The sequence below is a fragment of the Aquila chrysaetos genome, chromosome 3 (genome assembly GCF_900496995.4).
Source record: "Aquila chrysaetos chrysaetos chromosome 3, bAquChr1.4, whole genome shotgun sequence".
Classification (NCBI taxonomy): Eukaryota; Metazoa; Chordata; class Aves; order Accipitriformes; family Accipitridae; genus Aquila; species Aquila chrysaetos.
This window is the reverse complement of record NC_044006.1, coordinates 46,347,230-46,360,577: the sequence shown is the minus strand read 5'-3', so window position 1 is coordinate 46,360,577 and position 13,348 is coordinate 46,347,230. Positions and strand designations below refer to the sequence as shown.

The 13,348-nt window shown below is 36.7% G+C and overlaps 1 protein-coding gene across 12 annotated transcripts in view; it reads right to left on the bottom strand.

Annotated features, from left to right (window-relative positions):
- CRPPA (CDP-L-ribitol pyrophosphorylase A) overlaps positions 1 to 13,348 on the bottom strand; it is a 120,444-nt gene that overhangs the window by 82,164 nt on the left and 24,932 nt on the right. The window lies entirely within an intron of this gene.

Genomic DNA, 13,348 nt, shown 5'->3' with positions numbered 1-13,348 from the left:
TCTTTTACACTTCTGTAACCATTGGCTGTGTCATCTTTAGTACTTTTTCCATTGTTAGCAGTAAGTGTCTCCATTTTAGTCTCCCATGTAAATCCATTCTATAACAATATCAGAACACTTGCAATTAAAATGCATAACTAATTAACAATAGCAGAGCTTTATAATTTTTCCAGATCCTTGCAAATCAAGTTTCCACTGCTGAAGTGCCAGAGTATATCACGAACATTCATCATGAGGAACGTTTTACTAAGTTAAAAAAGAAGCAGACACAAGCTCTTGCTGAACCTGAATTGGCCTATTTTTATCATATTTTATAATGATTTTTTTTTGCCATGTTCATTACTATGGAATCCAAAAAATGCTAAATCCAACAGCGGATTTGCAGTAAGCACTCAGCCTACAGCAATACACCACAGCTAAATGAGAAATAACAGAAGCAGCAAACAGAAGGAGGAAACACGTAAATGAGGAAACAGTGAGTGCAGATAAGCTCATCTCTGAAACAATTTCTGCTGTAGTTAATTATTAAAACTGCTGTGACATACATCCAGATGCAGTAGTGCTTCACAGTGAAGAGAATAAAGATACAGCAATTTACTCTGTAACAGAATTAAGCAAGCCTGTTTTTCTACAGATCTGTATCTATATCCCAATGCCTTTCACTGCAGTAACTGCCAGTGCCCTCTCTGTACATGCCATGATTTCCCTGCACTCTACCATCAGATCCCCTGAAAACTTCCTGACTGCCCACTGAAATATTTTGGTACTCAAGTTGCTTCTGAGTCCACTAAATACCTGTTAAAGAACTTACGCATTGGTTGGTACCAAGATCCCATGTGCTAAAAGGTATATGCCCAAGAAAAACAGAAGATAACAGCTGAATTCACATTTCAGCCATGGAGCTGAAGGCCTAAGAGCCTGAAGGCTCTGAGGCTCCAGCCTCATCTAGTGAAGGCATTCATTTGGGTTTCCCTCCTCCTCACACTCACCGATTTTTCAAAAACTATATAGGGACTTAATATCATTGAAATCTCTACGCCTCCATCAATTTTGATCGAAATCATGATCTTAAGGGTCTTTTCCAACTTAATGAGTCTGTGATTCTATGAAATTGAACAAAATGTGCAATTAAAGGTTTAAAATATTATTGAGACAAAGGTTAAGAACAAGTAATTCTTTCAAGTCTCTTTTCAATAGTAAAAGTTACAAATGAAAGAGTAATGTTGCCTCTTCCCTTTCTGGAATAAATGTCCTGGGTCAGTGAACGCAGTCCAGACTGCCATCACCAGCAACCATGTTCTATACTCCTGATGTAGGCATATAAGCTCCCAAGTCAAGTCAGACATGCATTTTCTTTTTATTAGTCTTCTTTGAAAGCAGTTTATAATCTCTCTTTATGTTGAAGCTGACAATTACTGTTCACTGTACACAACTTGCTGCTCGGCAGCAGGAGTCCCATAGGCAAGAATGTGGAACACAAACACACAGCGTGGGCAACATGAAATTTGCTTTCCCTATCACAGTTTAAAGTTTTAGCTACTAGCCAAGGTTGGGGATAACTCCACTCTTTTTTTCTTTAAACACAAATTTGCTTGAAAAACTCACTGTCACAATATGTAAAAGCAGAAACTCAGTGGGATTTAGAAATGCATATGGATGCAGAGAACTAATATTTATATCAAAGTTTGCACTTCCGAGCATAAATTAAACAAAAACATTGTGTAAGATAATGGAACAAAATTTGTATGTGGATATTTCTGTCCATTTTGGACAGGTTCCTTCAACTTTCTTCTAAGCAACAAATCATACATGATTCTGTGACCAGAAGATAGGATCTAGGACTAATAAGCTAGATTTAAAAACCCTTGTTTTCAGTGTCCCATTCTGTCAAAACCACTAAGAAAAAGGCATTTACTTTGATTTAGATTCATCAAGAAATCACTACAACAAAAATATTGAAATAAGGTAACCAGACAATTAGAAAAGATACCCGGTTTACTGACTGTCATTTTCCAGCTCTGCCTCAAAACGGAACAGAAGCTGAAGTATAATCACAAGACTAGGTCCTAGCACCAGCATCCTTAAGTGTGGTTCTTGATAAAAGAAACAGAAAAATCAAGTTTTAAAATTCTTTTGAGAACGCATAAGAGCTATCTTTTCTGCTCTTAAATCCATGCCTTAAGATACTTGCAGATACCCTACACGATTATTATGACAGTGTTTGTATCATTGCCTCAAGTTGTGCCAGGGGAGGTTTAGGTTGCATATTAGGAAAAATTTCTTCACCGAAAGGGTTGTCAAGCATTGGAACAGGCTGCCCAGGGAAGTTGTTGAGTCAGCATCCCTGGAGGTATTTAAAAGATGTGTAGATGTGGTGGTTAGGGACATGGTTTAGTGGTGGACTTGGCAGTGTTAGGTTAACAGTTGGGCTTGATGATCTTAAAGGACTTTTCCAACCTAAACAATACTATGATTCTGTGATTAAAGCTTACTCTTTAAATCTTAATCTTATTCTGGCTGCTACTGCTTCCATCTCTGCAAAAGGAGAGGTCCAGACAAACCAATCACCTTGTAAAATAAGTACATGTGCTCAACTTTACACCGAAATCATAAAAACACTAATACCTACATTTTGAAAAACCCTAGTTCTGTCTGAAAATTAGACGGACAGCCCTAACCCCTACGTACGCAGAGTAACCCATAATTCAGTCCTTCCAGAGAATGAGGTCTGCTATGTTCTCCTAGACAAATCATGATCAACCTGTAGAGAGAGGGGAAAAAGGGCAGCTTTGCTTTTAAGGAATGAAAACTTAATCAAGAATGACTGGAGGTGCTTTGCCGAGGAAAGAAGGGTACCAGTAGGCAAAACCAAGAAATGTCAAGGGTTGTGTCCACATTACCAATTTAGTGTGCACGACAGGTTCTTTTTGGTGCAAGTCTTTCCCGCATCCCTACTCAGAATCATACAAAATGCACTTTGCTGCTGGAGAGCTTAAAGTCATTTCCCTTCTAGTGGAATCCAGGTGAAAGTCATATGCAAGGGCACCTGCTAAAGCACATCATTTGCAGTGTGGTGCCCTAGCAGCCAGGACTCGGCATGCATTGTGTCCATATGACTGGCAACTGGGATGAATATCACTGCTGGTAAAGTCCCAGTTTACACATAAAATCCTGAAGCAATAACAGATCACCAAAAATCAAACCTTAGTCTTTCTCTCTTTGTGCCACACCAGTAGATACATTCCTAATGTTACTCCAATGAAGTCCACACAAACTAGCATAATGAAAATGAGAATACAAACCAGGTGAGAATGAACAATGGCACTGGTATGAAGATGAAATACCTGATGCAACTAAGAGCTAGTTATTAATCAGGTTGACTTCACAAAACAAGTCCTGAGTAACCATGAGAGTATTGTTTTTTTCGACATCAGAAAAGGACACAGGGGTCATTTCGAGCGTGCAGCTGAACATGGAATTTCAGACCTCACATACAAGTTCAGCTTTTTAAAAAGTCGTATTTTAGTTACAATGTCAAGAAGAAATACGAAAATGTTAATATTATATGTGCCAACTTAACAGTCAAAACACTGGGTTAGGACTTATTGTTTACACTTTAATAAATTATCTTGTAAATTGGAAAAATACTTGGAAAAGAGTTATATGGACAAGACAAAGACAAAAAAAATCTTGTCCCAATGCAGAAAACTACAGATTGTTTAGGTTATTCTAAGAAAATGTAAAGAAGTGATTGTTCACATTCTCCCAGTAAAGAGATTTCTAAATATATCAAGTTCTAAAATTAAGCAACCAGCAGAGAATTTAATCAGGCTTAGAAGCAGAGGTGAGCCAAATTCAGGCCAAGTTAAAATGCATGTTTTATTTTAAAATTTTTTTGAACAGATAAGATTATTTACTCTTGGAACAATTTACTTAAGAGAATCACCTCTTGAAATTATGCAAGATCATAAATGGTCCTTTTCCTTGCCTTTCAGTACACTGAACTGTCAACAGGTAAGAGATTAAAAGCTCTAGCATCACTACCTTGTTTTCTTTTTGCTCTCTCAAAACAAGCAGCAGATGACAATTTAGATGGGTGGTCTCCCATATGCTGGATACAGTAATTCTCACCCAGTATTCAGCATTTTTTGAGCCTGTGCCAAATGGGTGATTCTTGTGGATACAGTACACTTATCACAGTAAATCCAGTAACACTTATAACAATACTCCCATAATCCAGTCTAACTTCCAACTTGAATAATTGCAGTGTGTCTCCCTAGCATACACCCTCCAAATTATATCTGAAGACAAAATGCCTTTTCACTGCTACAGAGATGCCAGATTTCACCCAGGGTGTGGCAGCTTTGCACCACTGCACCAAACAGTTTCAAGAGCTAATATGTGAATTTGCAAAGTGCTTTGAGATCCTACAGGATGAGGAGTGCCATAAAATGGAAGTAATTATCCCATTAGCAAAAAAACTTTTTATTTTTTTCTTATGCAAGGCATTAGAATTTCTCCAAACATTCTTGTGGCAGAAATTAATTAGGGCAAGGTGGGGATTCATACAATATCCTGGCTCCACCATTGTGCCAAAGAACTAATCAAGTACAGAGCTATCTAAACTAGCAGTTTTCTCAATAGACCACCAATCTAGCTTCAGGTTTTGAATAAATGAAAGCATTACTGACAAAATTCATTTAGTATATGAATCTTAAAAAGAATTGGGTATGTTTTAAGGATAGGGAAAGGGGAAAAAATATTTATTCCTCTAAATCTCAGGACAAAGCTGCTAGGGTAAAAAGATGCCAGATGAAGTAACTGTAAAATCTCTTTGGAAAACATCTCAGAACTACAGCCTGAAGACTGTACAAATTAGGATATTAATTTAGGTGACCCTGCATTTAAGCAACAGTCTGTGTGCATCAGCCTGAAGATGAATGGAGAAAGGCAGATCAAAATCCTTTGCAAAACTGCATTATTAAAAAATTAGCTCCATTGCAATTTTGCATCAAGCCCAAAAAATTACCAATTTTCAGCAGGAATGAAATGGAACAGAACTCAGGTTCTACTAAGTTCCAAAGAAATATATATTTTTTTAAAGAGGACTAAAACCAGAGATAAAATCCGAGCCAAGATGGACCACAACAATGAAGGGGTGATGTTAATAAGTAAAAACTTCTCATGTAAGGAGAAATGAGATACTAGGCTTTCTTTCAATATTTAGGAGCTACACAGATTTCCTTGTCAAACAATCAGATCTAAAATCCTGATGATCCAAGGACAAATCAGCAGAAAGTCTTCCTTTGTTAGGTTATTTCGTATGCTTAGATTGCACATTGAAAAACTCACAGATATTCCCCATCTTGATACTAGTATACAGCTAATTAAAATCTATATTATTATACTATCAAAGGAACTGGAGCAGAAATTTCAAAAAACCGAAATAATCCATGTTACTTTACTATTCAGCCAAGTAGGTTGACTTGGACCAACCAAGTAGGTAGTTACACTAAAACTGTAATTACCTATTACATTTCACAAACAGATGGAAGTATGCCGCCTTTAGGACCCCATACAAAGAAGAGCATTGGCTTGTACTACTGTCCTCATACAAATCATACAAGTAGTAGATTACTATTAGTTTAGCTAGCTCTTGTCTAATTCACAAATCATTTCTTGATTCAGTATTTCAGAATACAGTTGATGAGAAGGAAGAAAAACCTATAGACATAAACTGGAATGCAGAATTAGGAAAAACACAATGGTTGTGGTATATATTTAGAAGACCTGAACATATAACTACAAAATACAAAAGCAAAGTGGGTGACCAAAGCTGGGGATGGTGGAAAAGGAAGTGGATCTCCATACACACACACAGAGCATATAGAAACTGCAAAATACATTTGAAGAACAGTGAGGTAAACTGATTATCCTTACAACATAATACAGTTAATAAAAGATGTCTGACGCTTTTTTAAAAGGATGAAGTCCAAGAAACAACCCATTACAGCTTAGGATAAAATCTATATATCTTATCTACTTTTTGTCATATGTTAAAAACAATGGTGATCTCTTTTTCAGTGTTTTTACATTACAAAAACGAACAGCTCTGACTCACATCACCAATTCATGATTGAATAGCATCAGGCAAAAATTTCTTTCTCCAAGTGAATGTCTACAGGAGGTAAACATTAAGCTGTTCAGCCTTGCCAACAACTTAGATGCCTTAGAACACAGAAAGTTTCGTATTTGGTGAATGTTAAAAACCAAAAAAGTTGAGGTGCCTTGAAGGTGCCAGATATCCTTAGTCTTAGGAAGAAGGCAAGCAGTGGTTTTTTTCAGGATTCCAACATTAGACTTAAATGCCCAAGTTCTGCCTCACTTACATTTTGACCCTTCGGTCCTTTTTCTGAATCTGACCCTTGCTCCCACAGTTGCCAAGGTTTTAGTCAACAATTTGTCCGCTACTGTTCATTTAATCGCCTGTTGCTCCTGGCAATGTTAATTTGACAGACACTGATTTCTTTAACAAAGAATGAACCCACAGGAAAATCCCCAAATCAGTCTAGACATTTTGCCTCGAAGGACTTGCCTGACCTATGCCAAAATATTACTAAACTGCTACAGCTGACTCCACTTCCCCTGCTACAGAGGATACTAAAATGCTTCACACATGTTTGAAGAAGAATCCCAGTAATATTGTGCCCTTTCAAAAAGCACTTTAGAAGTTTACAAAATCCACATGGAATACACTCCCTATTATTTACATACAGAAAAGACAATACTTTGAGCAAATATTTCTACAATGGGCCTAACAATAGCCAACTTCCTTTCCTACTCTGGCAAAATCTTCCCTGAACATTCTCAGGGGTTTGTTAGACAAGAACAATTTTGGGATTTCCTTTTCTTCCACTGAGGACCAGGTTGGACAGTTTGCAGAATATCTCTTCTCCCCATCTCAACCCCATCTGGGGACATCTTGTAATGATTTTTTGGGGGAGCGAAAGAACATCTGCCTCCCAGAATTCAGCATCAAAGTATTTGCATTATTCTCCCTGACACACTATTATTTTGTATCTTGTCATTACTATGCTTATATATAGCAGCTCTCTCCTATGCAGGCAGATGCTGTAACATCCCATAAGTAAATGTGATTGCTTACTATCCAAAAAGCAGGTAATGTTGGCTATGAACAGATGTATTAATTCAGTGTAGTCCCAAAAAGTACTAATCTCTACATAGTTTCTACAGATTAGGCAGAATCCCTAAAGTCAGTCTGTTCCGTGTGGATATCTGTAAGGAGGTTATAGACACATCAGAGAAACATCTCTAAACATGTTGAAGCTCATCCTCCTTCAATGAATATTCCTGTTTCCTGTTCCTATTTTTTTATTTTTTAAATTTTTTATTTCAACTTCATTGTTCTGATTAGCTAAATATAAATGCCCATAATCTACAAAAGGTCTACTATCAACAGAATATTAAACTAACTACATATGCAACACAAACACCCCCAAAAAATGGTGTAGCTTTTGTAGTAAATTTTCCCAGGTACAGAAAATCTTGAGGCTACATGTAAACAACGTATAAAAGATTACTAGAAAAAAAATTGTGTATCAAAATTATTTTTTATATTAAGATTGTTATAAACCTATCACTCTATCTTTACATAGTGATCAGACTTTGCCATGCCATCCACATGTCAAGGATTCCTGCAGAATCACCTTCTAACATGTCCCATCCCTTCTCCAGCTGTGTGTAGGTAGCTCTTCCCTCTTACAAGGTCCTCGGCTTCACCAGACTGGTCGCATCGGTGAGCAATTCTATTCTATCCCCAGCATTCATGCTGACAATTCTCTAACCATCATATCATCTTCCCTAGGCTTTTTGTTTACATCTCTGACATAGAAGCTAGTCGGGATCTTTTACCACTCCTCTTCTGCTTCCATTTTCAGTTTTTTCTCTGCCAGATCAGGAAAGGCAAAGCTTTTTAATTGTTCCTGCTACCTTCTTCACTTTGGCAGATACATTTCAAATACACAATGCTTTGTTAAGTTAGGGTATTTCAGCCTTTGTATACTGTGGTTGTGTTATTTTGTACACTAACATGACACAACACAACAAGATGCTTTGTGTTAAAGACAAAAGATCTCTGAGATCTCTGTGCATTTCATAATATGTCAGAAACAGGTATTATAGAAATCAGTCTCAGCCTACTCTGATTAAAAGAAAAAGGTAGTCTACCTGACTTCCTGATACTCTAATTCCTTAAAAGACACTGCTCCAGGGGAACACTTGACTTCTAGTAAGTGAAGTCTTCCCTCCACCCTCCTTCTCCCAGGCTTACAGGATCATACTTCACATTTGCTATTATTTAATTTAAAGAGCTGAACAGAAACTTGAAACTACCTTAAGCAAAAATGAACAAGTCTGGTCTAAGGAATTTATCCTTTATTTGCTATCTTTGGAAAGGGTGGATTTTCAATTAACACTTAAACTTTTCTGATTTCCCTTAGGGCTGATAAGAATAGAAAAAAAGACATGCGTTTCCAAAGATCAGGAATTTAATTCCTATTAACCTAAAAAAAAAAAAAAAATATCCAACTGGTTGTTTTTGTCTCAGGTAGGTTAGAATTGAAGTAAATCATGGGTTTTGGAATTTTACAACTTTTCAACAAGTTTCACTAGTTATTAGAGATTTTCATTTTTTATTTTAAAAAGTTTAACTTGTCCACTACTAAAATTTACTGAAAATTAGTGGTATGGTTCATTACATTGTGCAGGAAACAAGAACTCACAAATTTAGACATACCAGAACTAAGAGCACTGATGCAACATTATGTTTATCCCCTTAACACATTTATACAGCCTTTTACCCAACATCCTAAGGAAAATCCCTGGCTAAGGTAAAGCCTTCTGCCTGCAAGATACCACACGCATTATAAATACAGTTCTTTCTCCCCTTGCAGTTGTTTGCATCTGTCACTTGTCCACCTTGTGTCAAGCATGCATTATATAAATAAAAGCTATAACTTTTATAAATTTTATAAATTTAACAAATTGAAGGGTGTGAAAGCAGTGCTGTACTTCATAAGAATATGAGGTGAGGAGGCATATATATGATGAGTGACACAATAACACTCACAGGCATATATAAGGAGGCTTGTATAATTCATCCTTTTCCCTCCTCAGAACCATCCCAATACCAAATTCCAAAGTCCTACTACCAAGTGAAGGCATCAGAATATTTCACTGAAGTAGAAGTAAACAGCTGTTTTCCCATGCTTCATATAACCACCTGAACACAGAGATTTGCAACAGAAAGGATTAAGCGGCCTTACATACAACAATACGTGCCTGTATCTGCCAAAATCCCATTATGTCTATTCATTTATTATAGTTACGCGCTCTATCTAATGACACATAAGCCAGAATAGTGAGGCCTTTTAAGATCAAGACATCATTTTAGCTCCACTGGCTGTTGTGGGCTCTGAACAGTTGCTTAACTTCAATATTACTCTTAAATGTTTTTAGTCTGGCTTATGTGATGTCCAATACAGGGGCCAAAAGGTATCCTCAGTAAAAAGTAAAATGTATAACAATGTAACAGAAACTTTATAAAGATTTTTAAATCAGTATCACTGATCCATTCTGGGGTGGAAGGAGTAGCTATTTCCTGAACAGTGGTCTTCTGATCCTGGTGCAATTATCATTTGAGGTAGAAGAATACTGAAAAGATTTCCCTTCCCTGTTGCACCTCCACTTACCTGCTGCATCACAAAAAGGCAGACACAAAGTACTCCAAATTCTTCTTTCACCAAGAAACAACAATGGTTCTCAAACTGCTCGCATTCCCCCAGTAAAAAAGTAAAAATATGGGACATCCGAATGTCTGGGTTTTTTCCTCTCAAGCATATACACAGACATACCAAAAAAAGCTGCTTCCATCACTAGTTGATGTTAAAATTGATGTTAACTGAAAAAGTCTGAGATTATTTTTAAGGAAATATTTTCATAAATCTATACTATTATTTCAGTATGGTTAAAAAAAATTATTCAAAATTAACCATCAGAAGACCTAGCAGTATCCAGTACCTCACCAACATTTTTTGGATTGCTCCTCCCATTTCAGATTTTAATCCCCTCTGGGGATTAAAAACAAACAAACCAACCAAACCTACACTGCCGGTAGAAGTCCTTGGCTACCTTACAATAGCAGAGTAGAAAGATGAAATAATTTCCCCATCAGGATCAAGAAACATTATAGAATTGCGAGAGGAGGACCATCCCAAAGAACAGAAGATTTCAAGTCAATACACCTAGCAAAAGGAGATGTGACTAGTGGTAACAAGAAACCCTTTTGAAAATAATATAATGTGTACCTTCTCACAGAACCCAATTCTCTCACACAACAGGAGCAAAAATTAGAAACACAATGGAAATTATTTCATAGCATACTTCAGAGGTAATGGATTGAATACTTAACCCCATTTCTGGATAACTGACCAAACAGACTCTAATTTGGTGTCACTTCCAGTTCAACATTTTTTCTTTTTTTGACAAAGTGGTTGTAATAAGGAAAAACCAAAGCCAGAAAAATCACATTAAAAAAATAAAAGTACTGGTTTTTAACCTTTGAAAAGCCCTCTTAAAGGAGGCTTAAATATCAGATATGCAAGTGATGAAGAATCTTTGTTTTAACGAGCTCTCAAAGTCATTACAAAGACAACGGAGTGCATGCAATTTTTGAGCAACAAAATTTAAAAGGTTTCAACAGCAGTACTATAAAGCTGAGAAGTTAACAGTTAGGATGTCAGAAATCTTGACATCATCACAGTTAAATCAGAAAGCAACATATATCTGAACAAAGAAGATCTGTTTGGAATACATATGTTCTAGGCAACAGAGAAGAGGTCAGAGTGAAAACTAAATTGAGATCCAGCACAAAAAAATGAGACGCATCGCAATGAAATGCACGCAAAAAACCTGGCTGAACGTCCTCAAAATCTGTGCTGGATTTTTGGCACCAAATGTAAAGGAAATTCACTGTAGTATACATATATTTTAAGACAATATTGTAAAAAAACAGTCTTCGGCATTTGTTGTATCTACTTCAATTAATTTTATGTACAATGCATGCTTTTTCCCCCAAATCATTACTATTATTTTTTAGTCAAGCAAGAAATAGAAAAAGGTTTCTAAGGAAATTACTTTTAATTTGATGAAGATCATACAAAAGTATTTTTACATATTTTAATAGTGTTAATAGCTTATTCGTTTCTAGTGCTAAATACATTCAAAACAGCAATAAAAGGAGAAGGAGCACTAGTCTGCTCTGCCCAAATTGGTACGAGACAAGAAGAGCAAAAAAGAATATAGATGGCAAACCTGTAAGGATCAGATAACTGACTTTTACTTGAATGTTGCAACTTAGTGGTCAAGATACTCAGAGATCTTACATTCATGAAAAAGAACACACGTGGAAGTAAACGCTCTGAATCTACCTACTCACATCAGAGGATGCATTTAAATAGAGACGGCGTTTAAAAGCAGTGTTCCACATTATCCACAATGTAACTGAAAAGCCTATGTTATTTGAAGCAATAATTCAAATGGACAGTTTCTTTCTAAGGAATGCATGTTTGACTGTTGTTTTTCCCCACACTGTTGTTGCATAAAGGTCACAACTGTATAAAATACACAGGAGTAGGATCATGATCCCATGCCTAGTCAGCTAAAATGAATTCCATTCCCAGCTTTGTGAATGACTTGCAACATGAGCAACAAAATTATTTTATCTTTTTTTGTTCATCTGTACAATGATACTTACCTACTTCACCAGGTTGTTGTGGGAACTAATGATGGGTATGTAAATATTTAGGAAGCATAAGCTGCATCCATTCCTACAAAAATCTGTCCTACAGTAGCTTGACTAAGTTTTTCAGGACAACGATTATCTATCTTTTTTTATTTGTTTGTACAGTTCCCAGAACAATAGGATCTTAATCCTGGACTTGGACAGCTAGGCACCATTGAAACATAAATAATTAGCAAACAATATGAGTTGAGAGATTTAGCAAAGTGTTATCCTTCCCAGAGCTCCAAGGCACAGAGCATTTAAATGATCAGAATTTAGCCAATGCGAAGGGAACTGGGGACAAGGAACCATAGCCTTGGTTGCTTGCTAACAACTTTGGTGGCTTGCTCTTGAAAGAGCAGGGATACAAAAAAGAAGAATGATGGAATGCATATGTGACAAGAGAACACTATTCAGAGGAGCATAGGGACTGCAAATATAGTTGCCTTTTGAGCAAGGCATTTAGGGTAAAAGTTTTTTATGTATTTGCCAGCTCTACTGTATCTCCAAACTAAGAGCAAACACAGTAGGAAAAACTAGGAGTTTGTTTTGGGTTTTGGTTTGGGTTTTTTTGAGAAACAACACATAAACATGCAATTTGCCAAAAAGAGATACACATCAACAAGAAAGAAACAGTTGCATAACCAACAGTAGCTGTTGTCTCTTGAGATGTGTTCTATGCACATATATGCTGCCTTTATCACGAGTATGCCCACGACATTCAAGCTAGAGTCTCACTTAGAAGTATCAGCTGTGCGTTATCATGCACACCAAGAACATCCCCCTGCTTCCTGTCAGAAGTAAAAAGGTTGGAGCTAGTCCAATCACTTGAGTAGCTCTTCATCTTGGACAGCCCTTCATCTTCAGCATCTAAGAACAGCTTCATGTATCAAGCATAAAGGGTACGACCTGGAATTTGCACCAACATTTCTAAGTAAAACAATTACTGAACAATTAAGCAACTGTTTCTTCTTCATTGCCTGTCCATGCATTTGTTCTGTTGGTGACTTCTAAGCTATGTACTCTCTGAAGGTGGATATCAGCAATTTGGTCTTGTTTACTCTAGAAATGAGACTGATGGGAAGCATGACTGTCAGCATTACTGGAGTGCAAAATAATTCCTTCCAAGTGACAAATGAAGAAATGCTCTGCTTCCAGTCAGTCTGGAAGATACCTGGAGGACAGGCAATTTCCACAAGGTGATGAATGAAAAGGAAGTAGAATGCTGAGACGAAAGCCTGGAGCATTTCCAGTAAACTGTGAATGCAGGGTGGGGCAAACGAAAGCAGTCTTCAAGAGGTATAAAGGCAAAGAGTCAGGGTTTAATACACTACACACAATTTTTATTTTCTTAAATAAAGATCATGTTATTGATCAAGCAATATATTAGGGAAAAAAATGGAGAAATACAACAGAGACCAAGTAAATATTATTTTCAGCCACTAATCAAAGTACATACAATACACACACAACACAAAACAAACTAAA